Here is a 27,614-nt window from a genome sequence, read left to right as displayed (position 1 = left end):
GTTTTCCACAAAACATACATTTCAGTTCATGACATTTACATTATATAATTAAATTCTCTTTTAAGATACGTCAATATGAAAGGCATTGTGAATGCTTTAAACTGGTTATACATAGTGTGTGCATATGCGTGTGTATGAATCGGCTTTAAATAGCTAAAATGACAGAACCCTAATTTATGTGTCACTTCATATTCAAAATTTGCTTATGCCTTCTGAAGTATAGTTAAAAATGAAAAGAAGCCAGCCCCACTGTCCTCCATAAAGGGCGTGTTAAAATGTAACTTGTGTTACATCTCTAAAAAGCCCAGGATGTCATTTTCAGAGTAGATCAGGAGTCAGATAGACTGCATGCATGGTGTTTAAGATAAAGGGCTCAGTGTCATGTCCCCACTGAGAACAAATAAGAATTGCCAGGTCTTATGAGGATATAAAGGTAGAGGCTGCCACTACAGTGCCATTACAGTCATTCCTCAGCTTCAATGATGGTACAGAGACGCTGAGAGTGCACATCTGAAAGACCCAGAAACACTTACCATCAGAGCAGGCTTGGCTTTTTCGGAAGGTGACGTAAAGATATAGGTGATAAAACTGAGTGTGTCAGACAGAGGGTGACTACAGGTATATTTAGGCAGACAGTGTGAGGATAAAATGTGTTTTGTGAACATTAGAAATCCAAAAAACAAGCGTGAATCTGAAATTAGCATAATAAGGGACCTTTACATATTTTTTTGAGAACCAGTGGTGGAAATAATATTTTTCAGTGCACACTGTGGCAGAGGTTGACAGGCAAAACACTTCAAATTCGCTGGCAGCCAGGTCTAAAAGCAGTCAAGAGGTCACACACAACAAAAGGAGGCAAAAGCTACGGGAACATACAGCAGACAGTTTGGAAAAAGGTGAATGCTTTGTGCTGAGTACATACTACTGGGGGCTACTGGCTAATGGGATGTAGGTGTGTAGCCAGGAGACTCACTGAGGACAGCTGCTGGACAGGTGAGGAATGGCAGGAAAATGGGAGAACTAGAGAAGCAGATTAATTATCACAGTTGTATGGCCTTACAGATGATGAATCACTTATGCATACCAGGGAGCTAATAATATGATGGAATTATTAATGGGCAGTAGGAGCACACAGGGTTTTAAGTCAAGAATACAATTATTTTTGTAGGCACAAGTTACATTCTGCAATTCTGTCCATTTAGGGAAAAGGATGTGCTGATATTTTTTGACAATATTGAACAAAACAGTTTTTTAGCCTCTATAAACTTCAACTTGTATGACTGCACATTTACAGTGGAGTACCAGGTCTTATCACCAACTGCCATTTGCAACAGTGTCCAGCAACAAAGCTCTGATAAACTCTATGTATGCTCCCTGCCCACCACACAAAGTTAGCAGAAAGCTTCTCAAAGACTCATATTTTTCTCAGGAGTCTAAAGGAGAACCTAAAAGAGCTGAGGGGAGAGCTGATACTGAGCTTAAACTTGTCAGACTGCCTGACAGAGGACTTCAGTTGAAGGCTAACGTTAGGTAGGCAACTGCAATATTTTGAGGCTTTTGTCGCTGGTTTCATTTTATTTTATGCCCCTAGGGTGGCAGAAATATCAAGTTAGCTTTTTGTTAATGTAATTTAGTAGCTAGTCTGATGCTTGAAAAACATTTTTAAGTGAAAACCTGGAGTAAAGGGGTGCTTTACACCTTATTAGTAAGCAAACAAAGATGGCTAACGTTTATGCTAGCTAGCAAACTTGCTAACGCGAACGCTAGCTAACATAGTAGCTAGTTAGCTTAGTAAGCTAACATAGCAGCTAGCAGCTGACCTCAGTAAGCTAACACCCGCTATTATTACACCATCCAGACAACAATGGCACTCATGTGGCTGTATTAAAGTGTGGTTTTATTAACTTCACTTTCACTTCAACATGGGCCAGACTAAACAACACCCCTTCTTCTGTGTCCTATTAGGGTCATAGACAGGTTATACTGCCACCTACTGGCGAGTGATACACACACTGTGAATCACAAATGCTATTAAACTATTAAACCAAATGTACCAATGTCACCAAAAAGAGTACTCTAAAAATGATCATTACAGGTGCCACAGTCCTCCCCCGCAAGTTAAATGTTGTCCTCAACATTAATATACATTTACTGCACCATAATGATTATTGAGCACTGCAACAAAACTCAACTCATAACTGCGATATTAAAGATACCCTCCTGAATTCAACATCTCACTTAATGGCAATGGCTTTCTCATAACAGTTAGGACAAGTAAATGGTTTTAGGTGCATTTTGACAGGTTTTACCATTACATTACATGACTATTGCAGACCATGTGACCTCATCACGCTCCACTCTTTAACAGCACAAGCATGTAAACTCTAGTGTAGTTTAACCCTGAGCAGAATGTTACACAATTTCTCTGACACAAAAATATTTGTGTTATTTCACTTTATTCTCTCGAGACATCTGACTTATATCAACTGAAAACACTCCAGTTATATTACTTAAATGCCACAACTTAAGACCTTAAGACTTAAGAAACTTCTCAGTTTCATAACGCAGGTAACACTTTTTGAAAATATTAATAACTCATTACCCTTACAGATTTTGTTCTAACGAGGTAAGCATGAACAAACTATCACAGTACAGTGGATCTGTAAATCAACATCACAGTCAAGTTTCCCCTGTCACTTCCATTCACTTCTGTGCCCCTCACTCCTTATTGTCCCATGACACACATTATGGACAGTAACTGCTCAGTGCACAAACAGTCCATGTTACTGTGTCCATATTTTACAGAATATTCTGCAGCAGTCCATACTGAACCTAATAACAGATAGTCTTTCAGTAGTTTCCTGCTGGAATAATGGTAGGATAATGCACGTGTGTTCCAATCATTAGTGGAGGTGGCCAGGGCACACTGTATTGCTATAAACTGTAGAATTATATTAATATGATTCAATACACATTAACGTAGATATTTTGGATAGCGTGAAATGTTAGTATATGTCTGTATCTCCCCGTTAAATGACATGTAGCCAGCCTATGAATAGACACACAATCTGGGCTCTTACATGAGAGGACCCCTAAAGTAAAGAGTGCACTGATATTACAGTAAATTAAACCTGATATCCTCCTGAGACCCAAACTTTTGTTTGGAATGCATTTCTAATTTCTACTAGGTATTTGGGATAAGTAGTACCTGATAAGTATAAAAAACTAAGCAATGTCAGTGCCACTTCAGTCCCAATGTCTCCAAACAAGATGAATAAAGTCCCAGTGTCCTCAAATGAGTACTTCCTAATTAACAGTGTCTTAGCTTGTTACTGTTGCTAAAATTGGTCAAATATGTTGCCATATCAATCTACAAACATTATTAATCATAAATAAACAAGTGTAAATCATAAAATGTGATCACGTTTTGGACGTATCCACTTTTGTGTCAGGATCGGCTGCAGACTAACTTGGCAGAGAAGGCTGCCATCTTGTTTTTAACGTGTATTTGTGTATTGTGCTGTTACTACCACTAGATGGCACCTAAAAGTGTCCACGAATGAGGACAACAACTTAGGTTAAGTAAAATGAAGTATAAGGTCAAGTAAACCCAAAATGTGATCTCAGGAGGATTTGACAGTCAATGCTGATCAAAAGAGATATTACATAGTATTATGAGCGCTTAAACATACACTATAAGAAAATACCGTAGTTGTATAACCCCCTTAAAATGTTAAGATTATATTAAAATAGGAGGGATTTATAAGAGTATAAAATAAAAATGTAATTTTAATCTGTAATGGGCCAGCCAAGCTCACATACTGAGGCAAAGTTAGGTGATCTGATTTATTGCATTGCATGTAGATTGAAACATATTAAAGGATTTATATGCATTAACTTGTTCAAATGTCCCTCAGGTCATCCTCATATGTTGGGGAACCCTTGATGGCTCTCAGGAGGAACCCGGCCACCACTGTGGGAGCCCCTGCTCCCTGCTCCTGTGGAACAAGCAGGACTAGCGCCCCCCTAAGTTGACAGTTATAACCCTTCATCCAATCCACGGGGACAGGACCGCTGCTCTGTCAGTTGCTTTCCCCGCTCTTGAGCGCCCGGCGATGCGGTGCTGAGCAGGTGTGAGCATCGTGAAGGACACACGGACGGACGCATTTGCCCGCTACGGAAGGTAAGGACACGGGGAACAGTTGGCGGACACGGTGGGAACTGGTTATTTGACATTATTAGCAGAGAAGCCGGGCGCTGCGTTTTGACAGCTGGGAAAATCAGTGTTGTTTACAACAGACTGAGTGGGATGCGCGGATGGGATGGAGCTTATGTAGCCCTCCGCAATGCAGAATTGGACGATATGGCTACGAAGAAACTGCATTTTGCATGTTTTGTGTGTCGTGCTGACAGATGCAGAGAGATACTGTGTGCAGTATCTGACACATCTTGGCGTGATGGGGATGTTGCTGTTACATGATCTGCTGCACATCCTGGCGTGCACTTCCCTCCCAAAAAATAGTCGATGCCCACAGCAGATGCAAGGGTATATTTCAGCATACGGCACATCTGCTTGGAAGCATTAAGTCTGAGAATTAAATTCAGCGTTCATTAGACCACGCCAGAGGCCATAGTCTAATAGCGCCGCACATACCGATGATTCAAACTGCCGCCTGCCTCACAGCCAGAAGATTAGGAAGCAGCCGACGACTGTAAACACTTTCATCTGGGGTGGAACTAAAACGCATGTCCTGGTGTTAGTGCCGCGATCGATTGAGGCATATGGTTCAGCTCTGTCATCTTTGCTGGCAGATTGAGGCGGAGTGCTTAGTAATGGCACATAGCAGGGTTATTCTGTCAGGATGTCAGGTGCTGGAGAAGGTGTCATGGGCGCGTCATGACTCACCAGACGCTTCTGTTCATGCTACATGTTGCTAAAGTATCATCTAGGGACTTCTATAAGTCCTAGAGAAATTAATGGCAAAGAAGAATGTTTCATGCTTATCCACTCATTGATGACAGTGAAAATGATGATGGCAACCTCACACAAGTCATGAAACTATGCACAAATTCACAGTGAATTACAAAAATCTCAGATGCAATTCTTTGACTTTTTCATTGGTGTTCTGCATCTATGTGAGACTCATTGATTGGAAGTTGTTTTTAAACCCATCCATCTGAGTAAACAGCCCCAGTGACTCATAAGCCACATGGTGGTGACGTCTGTCTGCAACTCAAGATGTTTGCCTATATGACCACATAATGCGTTGTTATTTACATGCAAGCACATTTATGGTTTTCGTAATGCTGTTGACTAATGGCTTGAGTGCATAGCTCCCTGCAGCAGACAGTAGAGTACAATTACAATAAGCCACCTCAACCACCTCAAGCCACCTCAACCTTCCACTGTGGTTTTTTGAGCTCGCTAGGCATATGATTAATGATTAGTGATCAATATCGTCAAAACTAGAAGGCAATTATGACACGTTATGGGCCTATTTGTTTATTTATAGTTCTTGAGTAGTTTTGCTTTTGTGATAGGCAGAGCTGGCTGAATCAGCATCTGGTGCTTTGGATTATTTGTCTCAGATTAACATATTAAAGGTAGGTATATGAAGCGGTCTTATGGCAGTTCCTGTAAGATCTGACTGTGGGGCTCCTGTTCCCACACCTGTTACTTCTCTACTCAGTATAAAAATGTTTATATTTTCACACAATCATCTGATATATGTCTGACCTGTTTCTGCTCCTGGGCGCTGCGCACAGAAATGTTTTTTAGACACTTTTTCATGTCGGCGTTATTTACCATTCAGTGCCATGTGTGATATTCTTCACAGTGTGTTTGTCCTGATTGAATCAGAGCCATAAACGTGGCACAAAATGTCAGAGGAATTCCGCGGCCGCCTGTCAGGTGGAGCACTTTATGAATCTTGTAAGCTTGACTGCTGCTAATGCATCCTGTGCTGCCCTGTGTACACCCTGAGGACGGTCCCTCTCCTTCATGCTAGGTGAATGAATTTACTCTGCTCGGAAGTAGGCTAACCTATACTGCGCCGTGCAAGGCATCGTCTTACATTTTTTACCCCCCACCCTTGCTCCGCAACGAAATATGTCTGAATATAGAGTTTAGAATTTTGTAATAAGTGTTCCCCCGCCAGCATATTGGCTGTAGGGCTGCAGTGGCTTGAGGAGCCTGCATGACGAGGAGCTTTTTACATAACACAGTACCTTGCAGGATGTGGCTGTTCTGTGATGCATTTTAAGGCTACAGCCTCAGCCTCCATTAGTGTCACAGTGAAATGATTCCACATAGCCACACACTTACTTCTCCTTTGGTTTGAAGCCTCAGTCACACACATCTGCCGTGTATTGGGGCAGACAGGCTAACCCCACCTGAGGCAGAAAATAGAGCTGTCTTCAACATCCCCATCTCCACTTCACCTCAGGTCAGCATGTGGCTTATGAACATGAGTACACAGGTGACAGAGATTTCTTTCACTCATCTGGTGTATGCATGTTTGCTGCAAAATTGTGCAATGTGTGAGAGAAAAGTTATTTTAATATTCAGCAAGACAATGATCTTTCCATTTTCCAGCTCAGTTAATGTCTTTATACAAGCAGCATTATGTGGGTGCTCAAAGCAGAGCCTTGGATGTTTGCCATTTAAGATTAAGTAATTTCAGAGTCGTTTTAGGAGATTAGATTTGTTTCCAGATGTCCTTCTGAGCCCTGGGCGACAAATTCTTGGGCAAAGAGTCAAAGCATTAGTTAAAGAGAGGAAGACAGATTTTGCGTGCGATTTTTAAAAGGACTCTTAACTGATTGGCAGCGTTGGCATTTGCCAGCAACAGGGATAGTTTGTTAGGCGATGTTTGTTCTGTCACACTGACTGGAGTGTCAGTCACGATGGAGGGAATACGTCCTGCAGACTTGTTTCATTGTTAAATTGAACGCACAAGGAGAGGATATGGCAAGATGAGACAGCCTATGCACATGGACATTTGTGCGAAGAGACACACACAAGCCCTTACTGCTGCAAACTGTCTCCACTGCATGTACAAGTGCTTTCCTTTGTCCTGCTGACAAAACATGCAATGCTCTCGTCCTGATGCTTCCTTTAGATTGCTCAGCAATTTACACACCGGCGATCAATAGCGAGATCCACTAATGGTACGGCAGTGAGGCAGAGACATGACGTCGTCTATGTTTGCCTGGAGACAGACCTCTCCACTGTTCATGCCTGAGGAGCAGAAAGGGCCTCAGTCCCCATCTGCCATCTCTGGCTGTCTGAATGCAGTTTGCACCAGACCTACCATTGATTCCCCCACTGTGGACAGCTCCGTGCTCTCTGCATGCACGTGACTCTATAGATCTGATGTGTAGGAGACGGAGCTAAGTGGGGAAAAACTCATATGAACAGTGCACATTTGTATCCCACTTGTTGACTATCCATGTGAGCAGTGTTAGACTAAACTGTAAGTGTAGCAGTTCTTTTGACAGTATCATCTTGCAAAATTAGAGCTGAAGTGACTTATCAATTAATCAATTGACAGAAAAGTAATTGGTTTCATTTAGGGCTGGGTATTGTTCAAAAATGTGATACCAGTGCCAATACCAGTACCCTCAAGTGATACCGACAACAACAGAGTATTTCATTCCATACCTTTTGTTATACTTCATTTGATACCCATCATGTGAATGGAAGCATTCAGGTACTTTTGTATGCTTTGGTGGCATCTTGACACGCCAAACTGCCAACTCCATCTAATACACAGCACTTAACTTCACCACACCGCAGACTATATGTCTTGTAGCTGCTGCAGTAGTAGTCCAGTCACAGGTCGCATTAACTTGAAGAATGCCTGCAGTGACCTGCAGCAAGCAAAACCATACAGAGCTAGATACAAAACGATCGATTGTAGGTATTGTTTGAATGGAGAATTTTTGATTCTACTTGCTGCTTGGTTATCTCGATCGATACCTCAAAGATACTGTATACCAATAGCAAAAATGCCAAATATTTGCTGGTTCTAGCTTCTCAGATTTAAGACATTGAAGCATTTCTTGTCTGATGTTGTAAATTGATCTGTGATGGGCATTTTTCAGCATTTTATTGACTTAGAAATTCAATACAGAATTTAACAGGCAGATTAAGTGCCTGGTAATGAAAATGATCTTTTGTTGCAGCCATAATGGAGCTGTCAGCATTCGTAGCCAGCTGGATCTCTGAAGCACCTTACTTTGTTTTATATGTGTAAGATTGTTTCTCTCAAACCAGTCACTTTCTTTGACTGAATAAGGTTTTGTTGCCGAGGCTGATGTTCTATTTCTGGGGCCACTGTTGCCTACTTGAATCTAATGATCTCGAATAGATGCTCCCGGCACTTCAGGAGGCTAGTTACTTTTAAAGGCAGACCCCGTATGAATAATTATTCAGCCACACTGGATTAAAATTGTTTTAGTGTGTGTGTGCACAAATGCATATGTGGCTCATCTACAGTAGCTCTCCTGCAGTCCGTGATTTGTACCTGCCATATCTGAGATCAGGATAAAATACAGCCTGCAGAAATGGCCTTTTGTTGATTCACACAAATGAAGCACAATGCTGAAGATAAAAATAGATGTATTTGATTGTAACTGCTGGCTTTTTGTCTATTTATAGTATTAAAGCTCCTGGAGAAAGATGTTATTCATTTACTGACAAGGTTAAAAAAAAAAAGATTTTGCAGAAATGGCTCGGTTGTAAAAACATCAAAAACCAGACTCCCCTAAAGATATAACTTAGAGTGCCTTTTATCATGGAACATTTAATCTCTTCTTCTTCTTTTTATCAGTGTGATTTTGTTGATAAGGTGCTGAGCTTCCTCTGTGACTCTTGTGGCTCCTACAGTTTGTCTGTCTGCCAAAGTGATGTCTTATTCAAAATCAGATTACTCCATTTCCATTAAGATAATGTAGACCAGACAAGCTGGTCGTGTTCGGAAATTGCCTGGTATCTCCCCCTGTCACTCATGGGGTGGGGGGGTAGGATGACATTGATCAATGTCATCAGAGTGTTATCTCGAAGTGGGTACAAGTTTTAGGTTCAGTGACAGAAATTCAGTGAAAGGTTTGCCTTTGTCTGTTGCGGCAACTCCTCAAAATCACAATTCAAATAATATTAAGAATATATTGAGTTTAAGTTGTTAAGACATTATTTTGGCTACATTTAAGAGCAATTAAAATCGGTTACTAGGTTATATTTGATAAGATTTTACTTCATTTTTCTAACTCATTGCTCGAGATATTTTTAGTCTTTACAATCAAAGCAAATCTTTTGGGATTCATGCACTCAATTAGAAGGAGATTACAAATGTGTGCCCTTCGCCTGCTAATTTCTGTTAACAGCACCATCAGCCTTTTTAATTTTTTCAGATAATATTTGACTCCCTTCATTCCAATATCAGCACAGAAATCAGTTTGTTTGCTTATTAGCTGGGCCAGCCTTATCTGGCTTCGCTGGGACGCATTCAATTTCCGTAGTAATATCGAGTGTTATTTGCCCGTCAACCAGCTAATTGCATTTTGCTTGTTGTTAACTCGTACTAAACAAGGTTTGTGTTTAATGATGATAAGAAGTAAAAGTGACAGTACTGCAAGGTTAACAAGTTCACAGGACAGTTTTTCCTAATTAAGTAGTCAACTTTAAGCATCTTAATGTGAACGGGTCTTAATTAAACTACTCCTCAAAGTGTCAGATTACCTCTTGTGTATTTGTTCAACATTTCACTGAGCAGAAATACAGTGTCGCACACAGTGGACTGACTTCTCACATGGGAGTCTTGAGCCATCTGTTTTTGCACCTTCCCAGGCGCAGTCAGATGCATTGTTTACAGGGCTGCTGAGAAGCTGTGCAGTCAGACAACACTACATGCTATTTTGGTCCCATACGAGATGACTTTCAATTTCATGCAATCTGAAAATCGGTGACGTGTGTCTGATTTGTTCCCTGGGATTTCAGCCAGAGTGTTGCAATGTAGAAAACTTCTACAGTTGTTAGTAACAATCAAATTCCTCATCTGCTGAGAGATTTTTCTTTTCTTTCACAGCATAACAAAACATGTGATCCACATCATAATGAATGGCAGAGATTGTTTGTGAAGACCTTTGAGCAAGCAGCAAAATTAAGGGCTAGCTTTGGTGGAGGAGACGTTTTGGATGATGAAAGGTTGGAACAGAAATAAGCACCACCTTTGATGCTGGCAAAACCTCACCTATACAACCGTATCCCCCCTGACAGTAATTTATTCCATAATCTTCACATGAAAGCTAGTATTTAGCATCATTTTAAAGATTAGATTACCTCTGTATCCTTTGTCATTGATATTCTCAGTAATGGGCTGCATTGTTTTGGATTTAATCCTATTTAATCTGTGTTTATCGTGGGATTGTGAGAGCTTACTGTAGTTTCAACCGCTTGCATTGTTGTCTTATAGTGCTGGGGATAAAGGACAAGGCCGATGGTGCAGGGAAGTGTCCAATTAGGTATGAAAGCGTCTTCCTCATTGGGGCCAAGCCACTCTTGGGGCTTTTGAGCAAGGCCTGTTGCTATGGCACTGGGAGCATGTGTGGAAGACAAGAACACAACTTCATCTACATGCTAGTTCAGCATACACAGCTCCCAGGCATAACCACACTCCTCTGCTTATACCATCACCTATCATGTATACTGTTGTGTTTCGTGCTATCTCAGCGTATGTTGCGTCATAATGATGATGCATGCTCTTTGTGGTTGACAGGTCGGCCATGTTACTGCAATAGCCTACTAAACTAGAGTCATGAACTCCCCGCCAGAAAATAATGAAAAATTGAGAGGGTCAAAGGGGATTCTTACACTAATCAAAAGCGTCCTTGGTGAGATAAATACTACTTCTTTAGCTGGTTGACCTTTAGTCTTCTGCTGGAGGGACCGTATGTGTGAGAAGTGTATGGATAGAGGGCTAATCGCGGAGAGAGCCCAAAGGCGAATCCTCTTGGCACGTGCAGTGAATACTGAGGGAGCCGAGCTCTCGGGAAGCCTCATTATACATTTCGGGGCGTCCTGTTTTCCCTCTCTCTGGACAGCTGGACAGCTAAATTGTTTGTGGATCAATAGTTTAGCTTCCTACTGGCTCCACAGAGTGAGTGAAGTGCATTTAAACCCAAGAAATCCCATTACCCTTGGCAGAGATGGGAAGCATAGCACTAGGGGCCTCAGCAAGTGCTATTGCTATGCCCATTATTTAGTCTCCCTGTTTGTTTACCTGCAGTGCTTCTGCTGAGACCACCCATAGTCATTTAACGCTCGTGTTATCAATTTTGCTTCGATTCACCATTTTCGTTGCTACACAGCTTCATCCAAACACATCCTGTGATATTCCTATTTTGTGATATGGTTTCAAATAATGTGTTATGCACTGTATTTTTAAATCATTCATTGGATGCTGTCATGTACGGGACACTGAGAGGTCTTTACTAGGATCAATTGAAACATATATGGGTTGTGTTGCGCAAGCTGATTGTATATTAATGCTGCTTGTTATGACTGACTCCTGGCTGCAGCCTGTCTGTATAGATGCAGCACTTAATTGAAAATGCCTGTTGTTTTTCAGTTCAGCTCTTTGGCGATGTAAAAGGCAGAGAAAGAGAATGAGTTGAGAGAGAGAGAGAAGGAGGGGGTCGGGGGTATAATGAGAAACAGAGAAGAACAAAACATTTGGAGCTCCCCCTTCATTCCTTAGATCAGTGTAACCAGAAATAAAAGCTGTGGCTGGTGCAAGCTCTGGGCTGTGGGCTGCCGCTGTCCTCTCCTGGCTCCCTCGCTGCGCTGCCGGTGCATTTGTGTTTCACTGGTCAGCCTCCGAGCTCCAGGACCCAAGGCTGCATCTCTACAAGAAGAGCCCATTGATGTGGGCAACATTAGCATTCGCTGTGGGCGAGCACGACAAACAGGTTGGTTTTCCGTTTCACACTAACAAACCTGTTCTCTCTGGATCCTCTCAAAGGGTCTCAAATCAACCCTCTTGTTGCATAGCTAATGAGTGTGGATAAAAGAGGTCAAAGAATTCTTATGTAGGCCTCCTCAGTCCAAGCAGGGTACTCTTTGTATAAAGCCTTGCCCTGCCAACTGCCACGTCATGCCAACACTGTCACATCTGGCTCACAAACTTACAAGGTGATGTAACCATCTGCGTCATGTTTTCTGTAAGTGCTAGTGGGACAATACACCAGCACTAATGGCTTCCGACAAACTACCCTAAAACGTCCCCGAACAAAAGTTGTTCTTTTTGGTTGGCATATAATTATTCAGATCTGAACCCAGCATTCTGAGGGAATCTGGCTGACTTATGCATGAGATTTGTGCACTAATTATGCTGCAGATTCTTTTCCCTGGCTTGGTTCGTAGCTGCAGGAGCTTTTGTTGCAATCTGCTAATTCATGCTGCTGAAATCATCCTCACAATTTTACTTAGCAACAGCAAATCGCCCCCAAGAAGAAGCGGCTAATATTAACCCATGAAAAATAACACATGCGATTCATCTCTCATCTCTTAATTATCATGAGTCAGACTACTGTTCGAGCGAGTCATCCTTATGCCAAGAGATAGAGGTCGAGGGCGAAATGGATCGAAAGAGAATTTTAGATCTTTTCTTCTTTTTCTTTCTTCTTTTCTTTACTGTAAAGGAATTTATATAGACAGTAAACAGGCTGATAATGAAGATGAGAGTGAACATACCTCCCTTATTATTCTCATTACTGGCAGTCTAGACTGAGGGAGGTGCCAAAGATCACAACATCAACTCCCTGCTCGACTGAAAATATCTCTTTCATTATTCCACAGAGAGCCATGCATGCATATTAATATGGCATTTGTTCAGAGTTCACGTGGACACGGCGGTGGACAGCCTCCATACTGTATGTGTGGGCCTCGTAGTGAAATGTGTCAGTCGTATAGCGGCCAGTGTCACCAGTTGGATTATTCATGAGGAAGGTGTAATGACTGTGAGTGTAGGAGAGGGCATCCAGAGGTGAATCTGACTGGGAGAAAGAGCACTGAATCCCCTTTTTTTCTGTCCTCTCTTCACACACACACGCACAGGCACACACACACACACGCACACACGCCTTTGCAGTACTCTGACTCTTATCTGCAACACACAGCTCCACTCATGCTGCACACACAGGGCCATAGTGTGTGGAGGACAGAAGGAGCGAAGGGCACAGCGTCACAGTCAGGCAAGCACACATACACACACACCCCTACATACACTCATAAACACACACACACAATTATGCACAATAAATAGAGGGAGGAGGGGTTGTACTTTTCTTAATTCCCCTGCAACAGAGGACAACAAGACAAAGCAAAACAGTGCTCTCCTATATGACTGAAGTGGGGGTGGAAGCTACTCTGTGTTCGGAGCGACTGCTGGAGCACTTAATGTTATTCACATTGACCCATGACCAACCAGATTATGATTTGACTCCATTACAATGAAATGAAAAGTTTGCAAAAAAATAATGCTGCAACAAGCTGTATATATTAGGCTTCCAGCTTAATAACTTCTAAATCACATTTCCCACCGAAGGGGTTTCAACAAAACACAAAACTGAGAATATTTTTTTAGAATGAAAGTTTATGATTATCAGGATGATACTGTGTGAATCACAATTATTCTGGAGAGGACAGTCACGACATGAAGTTTTCATATTGTCCTATGCGTAGTGTATATGTGATAAGATTATGTCAGTACGTGAGCAATGCGTGCATAGCTCATGGCCATTGGTTGAATAGTTTCTAGGTTTGGAAAGCAGCACATCAGAAAGTGTTTCTTTGTTCTTGAAAAACTGTAAGGGATATTTCTTTCTTTCTTTGAGGAGAAAGGTTGACTCTTCTTCTAACTTCTGCTGTCTTGTGTTCAAGGTCTGTTTTCCTTTATTTGGATTGTGCAATAATAAAATACTGGCATTGTTCAATTCTGCGATCCATGGATAAGCCACATTTGTAGGTTGTTGTGTAGCAGATATGTTGAATTTATGTTTCAGCAGCCCTGTGGTTAATCTGTGGTTACATTAAGGCACAAAAACAACCTTGTTATAATAGGAAAAGATCATACATTTTCTAACCGCTTATCCTCTTGAGGGTCGCGGGATGGTTGGAGCCTATCCCAGCTGACATTGGGTGAGAGGCAGGGTACACCCTGGAAAGGTCGCCAGACTATTGCAGCGCTGACATGTAGAGACAGACAGACAACTATTCACACCGATGGACAATTTAGTGTCACCAATTAACCTATCCCCAACCTGCATGTCTTTGGACTGTGGGAGGAAGCCGGAGTGCTAATCACCACACCACCGTGCCACCGAAAAAGATCATGTTTTAGCTTAAAATACCTAGTTTTGGCGGCACAATCCCTGCTGGATAATCAGTGATGTCTCAGTAACATTCAATTGCTTTTTATAGCACTATTTCTGTTGGAAAAAACACCCACATTTGGGGGCTGAAAAGCCGCTGGAAAAAGAACTATGGGCCGCTAAAACACACCCACGTCTGGGGGCTAAAAAGCAGCAGGAAAATCAGCGACGGGTTCCTAAAAACACCCACAACAGGATTCTGCAGTGGCCTTCAGCTTGGCAGGTATAGAGGAGTCACGCTGTCCAGCATCCCCTCCGCCTCCTGATGATCAAGTCAGCTCATATGCTACATTACTTTACTTGTGTCAACCTTTTCCTCTGATGACTGGGCTTATTATTACATGTGTTAATAATTTCCACGATAACAGGAAACCAGCAGAGACACCAGATTACCTTTGGACACAGACAGGGTAGCTGTTTCCCCCATGTTTCTTTTTTTTACCAAGCTAAACTAACCTTCTCGTGGCTGCAGCTTTATATTTAATGGATAAACTTAAAAATGCTATTGATCCTCTTCAAAACTGAAATGATTGAAAACGTTTTTTGCCAATACCATGAAATATGAAATCTGCTGAATAAATTATTGTAGGTTATTTGTTCATAGTGTTAAAGCAGAGTAAATGCTGCTAAAAAAAAGTTGAAAATCTTCTGAAAAGTTATGAAGCTAGTGCTCAATGCTGTAGTTTTACTTTACACTGGTGTGAATACAACCCAGCATAATATAGGTGAAAGGGCCCTGTGAGTGCTGTTAGGGCAGTCAAGCAAAAGCATCAGTTTGAAGCATAATATATGAAAAGTCTCTTAACCTAGTTTAGCTTGCTTGCTGCTTCTGGAGGGAACACAAGCTTGATTGGAAATGCTGTAAACCATATCGCTGCGTGGGCTGTTATCTGAGCTGTGTCTTCAGCAGTCGGACTATGCGCAAACAGCTCCCTAACAGTGGGGAGATGATTTCCTTATGTAAAGCAATAATCTTGTGATCTGAATGCCAGAAAGCTCCCACACATCTGTACCTCCTTATGCTGACACAGCCAAGTAATGTCAGGATGTACCAGTTTTGTGTTTGAAGTTTTCAGTGTTTGAAGAGACAGCACATTAGCCTAATCATAGTCGCAGAGTTATCTACACAGTCGGTTGATCATGGTCTGGCATCGCGTTCTAAGCGCTTCTTTTCAATACATCTCCCTCTGTTCTCCTCTATTGTTTAAGTGGGCACCTGTTCTGCCTTATGAGCCTTGATCACATGGTGTGACTTGGCCAAGAGGCACCAGATGACTCAGGTCTTTGCCCAGGCTGTGCTCATTGTCAGTCGGCACACACACTGCTTTCCAGCAGGCCGTCTGACTGTGGCCATGTGCTCAGTGGTAAACACAGGTGACTGGGTCTGTTGACATGGACGCTGTGTTCCGAACATGAATGTATGGCTGCGTTCGCATTACAAGCAACTACGGCCCAAATCCGTTTTTTTCTGATCTGGTGTGACACAGATCTGATTTTTTCAGAATTGTGTGGACACAGAAATCTGATTTTTTCCGGTCAGATCTGGGCCACTTTTGCATGTGGTCTCAAATCCGATAATAGCTGATCACTGTCCATGTGACCACTGTGATAACGGTCATATTGACATTCATGTGTGTTTTTCCCATACATCCATGTTTTTGTCACGTTAGACTCAGATGACCCGCAACACCATGCAGTGTCAGAATGTTCCAGAAGGATGCTGTAGGCGTACCACTGCTGCAGCCGTTAGCCAAAAGAGCCTGAATGCCAAACGCTTTCTCACGGGGACAGCTTGCGTACATTTTTAGTGTGGCGGTGGCAGCACTGAGGACACCCTAAGGTTTGGAGAAACTGTTCCTCTGTGACGCTGCTGACTCCTCTTCCAGCTGCACTCACCACTCTCTTCACAGAACTACCAGCAACAGCTGTTGATAAAATTGCTTCAAAGAGCCATTACTTCGAAAATATGCTAGACACTCTCCCACACAGAGGCACATGGCTAATCATTATGCACAATGACATCATTGGACCTTCCCACTATGGTGATCACTTAGAGAGATAAGGCTTGCACTGCCCGAATGCCTGTTTTGCAGCTGTTTTTATTGTTGTTCCAAAGCACATGTGTGTGCTGTTATTGGTTGCATGTGAGGCGTTTCAGGGCAGAGATGTGTTCACACAGAGGTCAGATATGTGTCATTTCAAACATGTTTATTAACAGTCTTGGCAGAAAGATCTGGGAAAGTAATTGAGAATTAAAGCTTGTTTATAGTTTAAGTTTAAGTTTGTAATGTGAATGTAGCCTATAAGATGGTGGAGGGTCTGTTCCAAGAAAGTCTTCACAAATTAACTGACTCTTTTAATTAAAACAAAGGAAACAACCAGCAGAGAAACAGTAAATTGGATCACGTGCTCACATTCTGTATTGTATCAGCAAATATTAGCTTGGCCGGCTGTCATGCTCAGGTTTTTGGCAATGTGCACAAGAGCTCGTGCTGACTGTTTTTAATAGTATATGCAGCTATTCAAGCAAGGAGCGCATGAGTGCCAAATAACAGGGGAATATTATTTTACACATAAATGCACCCATTGAGAGATACTGTGCAGCTTGCAGTGGCACAAGTAGTAGAGGAAGACTTCCTGATGGGTAGGCATGAATATGCATGGCACTGCTTAAAAGCACTGGCATGGACTAATACAGTATGGCAGTCAGTGGCTTCACAGAGCAGGCTTTGTCTCGTGTACTTTCAACTCTGGAGGTGTCTGAGCCTCTTGTTTGCCCCAAAGTGCCTCTGCAGAAGTCTCAGAAAGAGAAATCTCTAATCTTGCTTAAGAAAATCTTGAAATCTCATAAATGCAATGAGGAGCCTTATTTAGTGTTAATTATATTTCCTCACTCACTACTTAATTACTTATTTATCAGTAAGATCGTTGAGTGTTTACATTCCCCTACCCAACTTCTGAATTTATGATATTTCTTTTGGGATTTATTGAGTTTGAGTTGGTTTAATGAACCGCTAAGTGATAAGTTAGCAAAGTAAACAACTCAGCATGTGTCTGGTGCACCAGAGATCTTTAAAAGGGCGCGTTAATCTTTTCTGCCAAACCCTCTGTGGTCTATACATATGCGAGACAGACAACAATGCTGTTTAGAGAATATGTGGCAAGGGATTTGTTTCTCTTTTTTTCATTTCCTGGAATAATCTGTCATCCATCCACATCTGCCTTGGAGAGAAATCTAGAAATGGGAAATATCAGAAGTAAACAAATATCTGCAGAGCTCGCTATCAAGTTCTCCAAGCTGCAAATTGGGCCCTACTGCCCTCAGCAGTAGGGCTGCTGTTGCATCAAAGCTACAGTGGCACTGGGAGTTAACAGCCACATTGGCTTCACCAAATTAAATTATCACTCCCAAAGCTTCAGCACGTCCAGTGCATGCATCAGTCTGCAGTCCCTGTCTGCCTTTCCTATGCCTCTATTTTCATCTGTTCTTCTGCAGTCTGTATGTCGCTGTGAGGTTTGACGTAAGAATGTGAATGAAGCTGTGGCCACAGGATGCTCTACAGGGACAGATTCTGCTGAGAAAAAAAATAAACAGATCTCGCTATTGGGCACATCCAGACACAATGTTCTTGTTCAAACACACAGCACTGCTGATCAGGAGGGAAGACTAGGACATGAAAATGTATGCTAGTTTGTATTCTGAGCAGTTGAAATTTAGGCAATATGAAACCTCAGTGTAATTGCTGTGATCAAACATTAAAAACTCTGCTAGATTGCCTAATGGCACGAAAGGACATTCCTTCACAGCATAAGGGCCTGTGCAGACTCTAGTGCAAACAGAGAGGTTTCACAATAGCAACGGAAGTGAAAGGCCAGTGGTATGATGTCCAGGGGATTCTCCTGTTCAGTAAAGTGGAAAAAAGGAAGAAAAAAATCACAGTGGAATGAAAGTGGGGGGAACTTGCAACACCCAATGAGACAGATGCTAAAGAGATTGAAGGATCATTCTGGTAATGTTCTATACTATTCTATCAGAATCAAGTTGCACACAACAGCACAGACAGTAAATGACTTTTTTCAGAGCTGCTGCAACCCGTTCTCAAAAGTTGTAATTCATTCACATGCATGCAGCACATGGTTTAAAAGCACCTGTGTTAAGCTAACTATTAGACTGGCTCATCCCATGTAAATCTGTAATAATCACAAAGTCAGTAAGTAGCTCACAAGTGTAGCATAGCAAAGCTAATGCTAACCGCTTCATTTAAGTGGATGGAAGATGCTAAAATACTTGGCTTCTTAGTCTCGAAGGTATAACTCAAAACACAAACATGGGAGTCGACCCTAGTCTGAAAGTTAGCTGATTAGACAAGATAACTTGCAGGCTACTGAGGTAGTTGATAATAAGATCAAAAGTTTCACATAGAAAAGCTAATGCTAGCTGTTTCATGTAAGTGAATGGAAAATGCTACCACGATTAGCTCCACACTACGAGGTTGTAGTTTAATAAAAACACAGATTTGGGCTGACCCTGTTTGCTGGTTGGTCTAGTTAGCTTTGTTGCCAAGTGGGGTTTGATACTTTTTTCCATGACAGCAAAATGTTTTAATGCCAGTGACAGAAAAGAAATTAAAAACGGTAATGCTACTTGAGTGAAAAGTGAACAAGCAATCGAGCATGAGCTGGACACGCCCCCACAATCCTGAAAAATGGCTTGAGTAGTCAAATGTGTAATTTCTAAAAGTTTTTTTGTAGTTTTTACTCAGATTTTTGTGGATGCCTAAGACACCCATCTTATATATCATATATTCATTTTTACTATTTCAAGCTTCCACTGGCGTTAAAGGAAAGTTCCAAATATGTTGTGTATGTATGTATGTGTATGTTGTCAATTATAGTTCTTGAAAGAAAGAATATCAGAATCGGCCAGAATTGGAATTGGCAGATCAGACTTTTGAAAAATCGGAAATCAGAAAAAAACATTAATCGGGGCGCCCAGGTGCGCACCTTGTAGAGTGGGTGCCCCCATGTACTAAGGCTTTGTCCTTACTGCAGCAGCATGGGTTCAGTTCCACCCTATGACCCTTTGCTGCATGTCATCCCCTCTTTCTTCCCCCCTCATGTCACTCTTAACCTGTACTATCACACAAAAGAAAAAAAATGCACACACATAAATGAGTGACATTGTTAGACTGGCTGACATGTACCTTCATTACCGATAACATGGGCAGCTTATTTTTGAGTCTATGTCACATACACTAGCCAACCGTAAATGTTCACTAGCAAACTAAATCCATGTTTAAAAAATACTCAGACAGAAGCATCATGCAGTCATTTTTGTTAAATAATTGCCAAAAAACCCTGCATTTTTTCAAGTTAAAGTATATATTTTGGACCCATATCTTTCTCCTCAGTGGGAATGAATGGGCTGGGGGCTGAGAGCCACACACAGCCTGGGGTAGTCAGACAGTTGAGAGGCTTAAAACACTGTTGGTTTTGGTCTTTTCATGGGCTTTGTTCACAAAAAGAGAAAAACAGAATAACACCAGACTTAATTATTCCTTAAGTGACACACGACTTTGTGAGAAACAGTGGGGAATATAAGCACTAACAGCAGCACTGAAAAGGAGGGTCTTTCTGTAATCATTCTAATTATGTGGTGTCATAATACCAAGGTATCTGCATGGCATTAACGAATCAATACAGTGCGAGTTATCCAGCTGCGCTGATTTAGATTTATCTGACAGACATCGATTTAGCTCCCGATGGATTCCATTTCTCAGGCATTGTTATGTGTATCCTAACACATGAGTGAATTCATTAATACATGTAAATGAGTGGCTGGTGTCTCGCCCACTTCCACAAAGATGTTGCTGTGTCTCTCGCAGTGAAAAGCATCTTGTTTGGCCTGTGACCGTCACTGATTTACGTTGTGTCTCAGCCGTCATTATATTCTCATGTGCTTGGAAGGTAGCCTACATTGTTTCCTGCCATTTTACAATCAGTGTTGCTTGTGGTGAAAAGGTCTGCTCAAGTGTTGAGGCGAGGAAACACTGGACTCTTCAGCTGACTTCACTTACAGTGCAGTGCACACACGACTTATTCATACACATATCCACCCACACACTCACTCACTCACCCTTGAATTGCCGAATTTCTCTGACAAAGCTGCAGAAAGTGGAGGAGTGTGAGGAGGATTGTTTGGTTTGATTGTGTGTCAAAGCATTGTGGAGGAAGGTAAAGATTACAGCCAGTCTACACATACAGTAGCTCTGTTCCCGTCTAATAGTCCGCACTTCTCACATGTAGTTTGTTCAAATGATCTCCTGAGCAGACGTAGATAATGAAGCAGAGTAACCCAGAGGTGAGATGTTGCTTGTGATGCGGAAAAGGAGGGAGTGGGCAGTTAGCTGGCAGTGGACACTGTTTTCTATGATTAGGCTTGATGCTTTGGTGTACAGACATAATTAACAGACAGCCTGGTGTTCAGTGCTCACTTCCATAATCTATTGTTCGAGGGAATGAGATCATGTTTGTTTATATTGAGCGTGTTTGCATCTGAGTGCTTTGCTGCGAGAGAGAGAGAGAGAGAGAGAGGGAAAGCAAGAGGGAGAGGGTGTCAAATCTCCAGGACAGTGAGAGACACAAACGTGGGACCTGGGCTCTGTGCTGTGACCTTGTTTGCTAATTAAGTGTCAGACCTATTTTTCCACTCCAGAGAAAAAAGCTCATATCTTAGGGCTTACATTGCCAGAAGGCGATGGGAACACTCGTTTCACCACCGTTGGCTGGATCCTCAGGGTCTCTGTCTCTGTGTGTGGGCGTGTGAGTATGTGAATAAAAGTCAGGAGTATCATTAGTAATGCTACTGTATGGGCAGCCCTTCCTCATGAATACTGCATAAAGCTGTGAACATAGATGTAACAGCACAGTATAATGCTGCAAAAATGTCACTGTAACTGTCACAAGTATTGGCTCCAGTGATGTGTTTCACACAGGCCCAGCTTGGCTCACTCTGAATCCTTACACAAACCATAAATTTGTCACATGAAAGACAACTCAAAAAGCAGACATGAGCAATAAAGCTATATTGTAATATATGATTCAGTATGGGTGTATCTTTAAGGCAGTGTTCTATTTAAATAAAAAGATTTTCCGAGCTTATTCGAGTGTTCCAGCTCAATAAAATGAACAGTGACTCATTCTACTTGTTTGTGCAGCATAATCCTATTTAAAGCTAATCGCCAGAAAATTAGTCTGCAACTATTTTGATAACAGTTCAGCAGAAATGTACTTGTCTCATGTTTTAAAATGGGAATATTTTCCAGATTGCATAACCTTGAATGATATTGTATTTAATATCTTTGTGATATGGACTGTTCGTAAGCACATCTGCATATGTAACTTGGGCTGATGGGAATTATGTTGGTATTTTGTGCTGTTTTCTGACATTAAATAGACAAAAAAAAGAACTACTTGAAAAGATAATCAAAAGATTAATTGGGGGTGCAATGATACATTGATCTGGATTGATATATGAATTCAGTGATCAATGATTCAATGTTACTGATGTAAGCTAGATACATATTGTCATCTCTAAGATCTGCCTTTGTTTTGAAATACTCTTGGCACCTCTGTGTCACCATTTTTGTCCAAGCACGCCTCCGTCTAAACATTTAAACAGCGTCGGTGGCCAAGTGCCAGGCAGATAATGGCAGGCAGTCAAGAAAAAGACAATGAGAATATCTACTAGGGACGGGCATGAGTACTTAAGTACTCGAGACCTCGATTTGGACATCAGTAGTCATTCGATATTAAGAGTTTTCACAATCATACGAAAACATATATAATTACCCTATTCTTTATGAAGACTTTTTTTGGACAGGAGGCAGTGATGTAACTGCTGTCTATGAATATCTGCACAGATTTGTTCAGCAAAAATGATGTGTGTTCAGCGTCTTTAGTCAGACATCACTCGATCTGACATTGCAGACAAAATGGTGACCAGGCATAAGAGTGATGTTTGGAAGTATTTCAAGACAAGATAAACAAAATGAATGTGCAGTGCAAGCTGTGTAATGTTAAACTTGTGTATCATCGTTATTTCCCCAGTCTTTGCATCAGGGAAAGGTTCACTAAGTATTGGAATGCTCAATAATAATTTAATGTAAGTACTCAAATGTGGAAATGACCGAAAATGCCCATCCCTAATATTTACTGATATCGTCTCATATTGATCACAGGCCCTTGAATTGAAACAAAATGCAATTGAACCATCAGAAACTTTGTGAAAGCACTAATAGTGATCCCATGTCATGATACATATTTATATTGCGGTATTTGTTTTTAAAAATAAGAGTATTTATGTTTGCAAATTGTCTATAAATGGTTTCTCGGGTTGAATTCCAGAAAATGTACTATATTGCAGAATATAGCGCTGTTGTAATAAAGAGATGCAGACCCTGTGCATCCATATTACTGACCCCTACTCATACTGTCTGACTATAAGTGTTGAGAGACATCATATATAAACACAGATTGTTATCTCTTTTCACTATCATCAATCTGCTATCGCCTTTATATCACATTCCAGGTTCATCATTGTGGCTTAAAAATTTGTTTTCTTGACATGTTTCCTCTTGTCTCTTTGCATCTAGCCGCCCACTTTACATTGTATGTGTTTTGTTCAGCGAGCATGAAAATTGCCCTATTTAATGACGCCCTCCCATGTTCCTCAAGATGCAACTGAGAACAACTCACTGACCCTTCCTATCAAGGCTCCTAACTCCATAGAAGGTGCTGCTTTAAGTGAACAACAGATTTCTGGTTTATCCCCATTGTTGCTTGCTAATGCTACAGGGCATAAGTAATTGTTTGTGCAGGCCCAAAAAGAGCAGCATTGTGTGTGTGAGACATGTCAGTCACTTTAATGACAATATTGACCCATATATGAAGGCCTGGGTCAAAGGAGGGGCAGGCCAGCCACAGCATAGGGCGGATATCTAGTCTAATGAGCCTTAATGTAGCACCCAGTGGCACAACATGCGTCAGAGTGTGGCAGCACAGATCGCCAAGAGGAGACAAGATTTATGTGGGTCTTTGGCAGATTCTTCTAGCTGAAACAATTGTGTGTTTATTTGTGTTTACTGTTGTGTAATACAGACCACTGCCTTCTGGATAAGAATGACATGCATGAAAACCTTCACACATGTACACACACATTACTAGAGACTTTTATTCTCTCTTGCTCAGTCTTGCTCTTACTTCTTTCCCTCACATAGATACAACCCCAAATTGACTAATTCCCAATTCCTAACCAATAAATCCATTTGTTAATTGGATTTGCATGCATGTAATGTTGGACAGGACAGACAGTAGAGGGCAGGAGAAGATGGACTGTCTCCCCAAGGGGGAGGGAGGGAAGGATGCAGAAAATTCAGTGTGACTCTAAACCTTATTATCTTTGCCTTGATGACTCCTCTGGTGCAGGAATCAATACAGTCTGACTGGCTCCAGGGGCACGGGGCCCACTACAGGAAGCGGATATCTCCAAACTATCCATTATGGATGCGAGGAGGAGTGTGAGGATGGAAAATAAGAGGAGGAGAAGGACTGGGAGACAGGGCCAGGACAGAGGGATAAGAGGGTGGAAATACCGGAAGAGGGGGAAGTGAATATGTGATGAACAGTTTGTCCTTACGTAGAATGAATGAGGATGAAGAGGAGCTGAAGGTGGAGATTGCAGTAGGGCAGTGAGCCTTGCAGCTGTTTTTTTCCTCCATGTGTCTACTTCTTGCTGTTCTTCCAGTGTGGTTGTAATATTTATTTCCAGCTGAGGGAATGGACGCAGCCCTAACAGCTATCAAAATTAAATTGTCGTCTTCCCTCCTTCTCACAGTTTGTTTTCACCCCTGCAACTTTTTGTATTACTTCTTCCTGTTCTCCTAGCAGCAGCAGCCCTCCCATGGTACAGTACAAACTGTAGTCTTCTTACTTCTCCTTCCCTGCTGTAATTTTTTTCCTCCCCACTGTGGCTGCCATGCTTTCTGGCCATACCCTGCTATCACTTGTCCTCTCTTTGTAAAACACATATGCAACCCCAACCCCCCTCCTCTCTATCTCTCTCATCACTCTCATGCTCTCTTTCCTCCCCCTCCACTGTGATGTGAGGTCACAGCTGGGGAGCCCTATGATTTGACAGCTAAATGTTTATGTGAGTGTGCATTTGTGTGTGTGTGTGTGTGTGTGTGTGTATGATGGAGGGGGCTCCTGTGCCACTGACTGCCTGTGATAGAAGGGGGCAGGATGCCATGACAGCGGTTGCTAACCAGCTCGAGCAGACTAGCAGTTTATCCTGAGGCATACTGTAGCGGGGAGATATACAGCTGGCTCCACTGCTGCCAAGTCAACACTAAGGGGACTGCGGCTACAGGCGTGTTGGGGTGCGTGTGCATGCACCTCAGGGCTGTGTGCTCGGGGAACAGAGGTGGGTGGCAGAGAGGGCTCACTGTTTGGTTTGTGTGTGTGTGTAATGTGTGGAGGAGCCAGAGTGGGGCAGAGAGTTAAGAAGTTTGCTAGTTTCTCTTGGGTTATTGTAAAGTGAGTGTATGTGTGTATACTATATGTATGTGTGTGTGTGTGTGTGTGTGTGTGTGTGTGTGTGTGGCACAGCTCAGCTCTGCTGGCTCCGTGATTTTGTCCTCTGCAGAGGGAATAGCTCATTATCTGCCTCTCAGAATGAAACGTCCTACCTCAACACTGCAGTGCTGCACACTGGAAGGATGAACCTATTGAAACATTGTGTGTGCACGCCTGTGTGTGTGTGTGTGTGTGTGTGGTTACTGTACATATGTCTGTTAGTATGTAGGTTGTTATGAGGAAAGAGGTGGTGGGTATCAGAGTATTTGTGTCCCTGTCGTACCTCCTCGTCTGTGTCTGCAAGAGCATCATGCAAGTGTTTCTGAGTCTTGTCATGTTGATATTTTCTTTACTTGAGGCATTACTCGCACATGTTTGAGCCGTGCACCCAGGCAGCCGCTGGTTAAATATTCATTGCTTATTTTCATTGTTTTTGTGCTTTACCACTGTATCAGGTGTACATGTACAGTGTGTGATTTATTTATATGAAGCCTCAACTCTGAGGTATTTGTCCTATATGCCCATAGCCTATTAGGGCAAGCAGTAGTGTAGCTTCATCATATATGCTGTGATAATGTTGTGCCCTATATAAATGAGCATTGTTCATTCATGTATGTGGCGTTTGCAGGCCTTAAGTGTTAGAACAGTGTTGGAAATGTCACTTGTGGTGAGTGTTTTTCCAGCTCAGATGCTGCTCCACATGGTAACACCATATGATGCAAGTCTCTATGACCTTTTTGTAATGACTGTCTATGCATAATTTTATGTCATTGGGCTTGTGTCTTCCCTTACCCTCAGAATCCAGGCTCTTTCTATGGTGTGAGAGTCAACCGTGCATGTTTAAAAGGTGGTGTGATCAGTAAATTATGGTAATGGATGGACACTCTCAACCAAATGAGCAAAGTGAATACTGAATAAATGACTTTGGGAAAAAGTTAATTAAATGAAAACCCAAGGTCAAATCACTTTGGTCTGAATTTTCCAAATGTGTGTGCCCATTAAATGCCCTGGAAACCTATTTTCTCATTTACCTTTTTCTATAGGGTTCCAAGTGAACAGAATTGTCTGAGTAGGAACGGCTCTGATTATTTCGCATGTTTTCCTCTGTGCTTTTCTCACTTGTTTTGATCTGGGTCGGGCTCAGCTGGAAAAACGGGATGTGACTCACACACAAAAAAGGACTGCGCAACATCTTAATCATGTCTGACAGCTTTTGGGATGTTTGCCGATGTCACCGGGTCACTGTCAATCACATCTGATCAAAACACAATCATACAAACACATGCTCCTCATGAAGAAGATTAGTACAGTCATAATAGATTGTAAACCTGTTACAAGTCATAACCAAGGTGTTTGGTTTTTTTTGACGTTATGAAATCAAAATAGATGTTTGAGTTTTTTTGTCACATTTGTCTCATTTAAAGTTTGTAATTTCCCAAAAACGACCTCAGGGAGTTCACTGATTTATCATCCAATAAAACGCTTTCCAATGGATAAGTAAGGCCCACCTTTACTCCTGCTCACCCTGTTGCCATGTTTCCACCATTAGCATAGCAAGCACAAGCTGTCACCATTACGGCTCAGCCACCTCTGTGTTTGTATGTTACATCATATTGGCAACTACATTTCTATTGTCACCGCGACAAGTCCCTCCCCAGCTTCCTGCTTTTACAGGAAACACTGAAATACGCGTAGCACACGTAGCACTCTGCTATCTGTTTCATGGGGTGTTGATGCAGAGAAAAAACTTCACAGGCTTTGATAGATGTTGTTTTAATTTTGTCTCTGCTATCAAGTAATCAAAGTCCAATTGTGCTGCACTCTCTACCTCATTCCCCAGCTGACATGCAAAAAAGGCACTGGCCATGAGAGCTGAACGCCTTTCAAGGTAGTTTCATTCACCAAACCTCTCAGCGCTACTCATATTAACGTGCACACAAAAGCCCTTTTGGGCAGGCTGAGTCCAAATGGGGCTCTTCTCCTAAGTCACAGGTTTGCCAGCTTGTTCTGCTTCTATTCTCTTCGACTGACTCATTGAGCAGCAATAAAAGGCTTAGACAAAGAAAGGATCAGATCTGGGCAATCAGGGGCAATTTACTTTGGCTTAAACTCGAGCCTTTGAGAGACTGGAGTCGTGTCTGTCCTATTAGCAATCAACCATAAACAGCATCAGTAAGCTTAACATTATGCAAGTTAATTTATTCATGTGTGGCACGTGAATAAGATTCACTGACCTGTTCTTTATCAGTATGACATGAGGTGACAGTTCACTGGATATTGATCAGGACACATCGCTACTTAGACACCTACACATCTACATGAACCAGCTCAGAGCTGAAGACATACAATGTGATGTTTGTGGGAATAAAACCAGTCACACATGGTCAACAACTGTATGTTAGAGGGAAAGAACAATGGGTATAAGAAGGCACATGAAAAACAGAAAAGGAGGAAGACTGCAGGCCCCCAGACGTCTGTACAGTATAAAGTCTGTTTGACACAGGAAATGCTTCATAAGAGCCATGAACAGTGTCATCGAATATGTA

At 41.9% G+C, this 27,614-nt stretch overlaps 1 protein-coding gene across 1 annotated transcript in view; it reads left to right on the top strand.

Annotated features, from left to right (window-relative positions):
* Positions 1 to 1,394: 1,394 nt before the first annotated feature.
* The window catches only part of cntn1a (contactin 1a), an 89,131-nt gene continuing 62,911 nt past the window's right edge, over positions 1,395 to 27,614 (top strand). The window contains exons 1-2 of the mRNA XM_033635354.2: positions 1,395 to 1,530; positions 3,918 to 4,183. The gene's annotated coding sequence lies outside the window, so the exon portion shown is untranslated. The remainder of the gene's footprint in view (positions 1,531 to 3,917; positions 4,184 to 27,614) is intronic.

The sequence above is a fragment of the Epinephelus lanceolatus genome, chromosome 5 (genome assembly GCF_041903045.1).
Source record: "Epinephelus lanceolatus isolate andai-2023 chromosome 5, ASM4190304v1, whole genome shotgun sequence".
Lineage (NCBI taxonomy): Eukaryota > Metazoa > Chordata > Actinopteri > Perciformes > Serranidae > Epinephelus > Epinephelus lanceolatus.
This window is presented reverse-complemented; position numbering and strand designations above follow the sequence as displayed.